Source organism: Anticarsia gemmatalis, chromosome 17 (genome assembly GCF_050436995.1).
Source record: "Anticarsia gemmatalis isolate Benzon Research Colony breed Stoneville strain chromosome 17, ilAntGemm2 primary, whole genome shotgun sequence".
NCBI classification, from domain to species: Eukaryota; Metazoa; Arthropoda; class Insecta; order Lepidoptera; family Erebidae; genus Anticarsia; species Anticarsia gemmatalis.
The window spans coordinates 4,479,549-4,481,644 of record NC_134761.1 but is presented as its reverse complement, the minus strand read 5'-3'; positions in this window follow the sequence as shown (position 1 = coordinate 4,481,644).

Genomic DNA, 2,096 nt, shown 5'->3' with positions numbered 1-2,096 from the left:
TTTATCCCCTTGAGGATAGAATTGATCAAAATCCTTTCTTTACCTGCATGCCAAATAGCAGCCCGATCCGTCCAGTGGTATGGGCTGTGCGTTAATAGATCACTATGTCAGTCAAAAGTGTAAAAGCCCGAACAGTGGTAAATCCTAAGATTTTCCGGTAAAACCTAAGATTAAACAACTCTCAATGGTAAAAGTCCGAACAGTGGTAAATCCTAAGATTTTTCGGTAAAACCTAAGATTAAACAACTCTCAATGGTAAAAGTCCGAACAATTCTTTTATTTCGAACTTTTGCCTCTATTCACTTGATGATGTCAAGATTAATTTCCCACTGCTGGGCATGGGTCTCCTCCAGTAATGAGGAATAGGTTGAGTACTTTGCATACTTTCATTTGAAAAATGTACTGAAGTAATATAGAACATTTTAAAATAGACCACGTTCATGTAGAACGCAACGGCTTAGTCAGACCTGTAATGGATCACGATCGGATAAGTAATAAAGTTGAAATAAAACATGTATTCTAGTAAACAGGTAGCGAACGTAAAAGCCTTCATCTTACTACAAGCCTCCAATAGTGACACTACGAGGCTCTAAACTGAAACATTTAAAAAACATGTAAAAGCGAACCCTTGTTTAAGGAAAAGTCCTTCAGGCTATATAGTTGAGGTATAAAACATACAAAATGATAGGTGTTTGTCAAAGACATGTGATTAATATTAAGCGAAAAATTCACTTCTAAAATATGTTAAGTTTTTAATCTCTTCGTATGCGCCAAATGTAGAGTAAGGAGTTGAGGGCATTTTTTACTAGTGCCATTAAAATGGTCAGATATAACTGCAGTTTATATTATTAATCTATGAATATGGATTATTGTTGGGTTGACAATCGCCGTGTGGTGAAGATTCGCCAATTTACACAAGCTTCTATATAAATCTATCTCTGATAGTTATTAAATGAAGGCCCATAATTATATGACTCTAGGTCGTCATCAAACATACGTAAGGTTTAGTGGAGTAAGGACCAATACCACAATGAAATAGGCTATTGCTTTGGTGTTCGAATTTAAACTATCGGCGAAAAAGGCAGACTTCAAGAGGCTTTTGATATCAGAAACAAAGCACTGACGCCCACTCGCACTAGATGGAGCACAAAAAACAAAAATGTTTAATTGAACGCCATCTGTTATCGAGTAGCGGAACGTCGGAAAGACTAAGTTTAGAGGAAAATAAGATGGGGTAATATAGCGCCGTTGAATAGATGAAGAAATACCATCTGGTGTAATTTTATGGAATCATGGGTATTTGATGTAGCTCTATACATCAAAATGGAACGTTGAAACAAAATGGGTCTTTGTGGCTAAGTAGAGTGACCCATATGACGATTTTTTTATTGAGAAACTATATTTGTCTTGTAAAATGTACTATGTATTTATATGTAATGTACTTTCAATTTTCCTGTGCATTTAATTTAAATTTCTTATAAAAATCTAAAAAAGAAGAAACTAATCGTGAAAGCTAGGAACCAACTCGATTTTTCCATAAATTTTACTTAACTATACCTTCCAAATTGATAGTAAATTAATTAATAGTATACATCGATAAACCACTTTAGTCATCATTTTGCCTAAAGAATAACACAAGTACTAGTTTATCTGTATTGAAACTAAGAGTTTTTGTCATTTTCATTCATCCAAGAATATTTCTCCGGAAGTCAGGCAAACAGATATACTAGAACTATTTAAACATTTCAACCTTACTGGCTTGGCAAAGCTTTCATGTAAAAAAGCTGTGTGATTACGTTGTATGAATTCACATACGTAACCAGTTGACTTGACACTGACACTTCACACTTCAGTTCTAATTTAAAAACAAAACAAACAAAAAATAGTAACAAGCATTCATCCACACGCAAAAATTCTCATTCACAACCACCCAAGTAGCGTCATTTCCCAACAGTAACGCCTTACCCACCTTACTCAAGAACCTTGAACTAACCCCGTAAACGCTGATGCTATTATTAAACCACCTACAGCAGTAGATAATCTAATCTAACAGCTAGTTTCAGTATTCATGAATATAAATGGCGGAATAAAACACG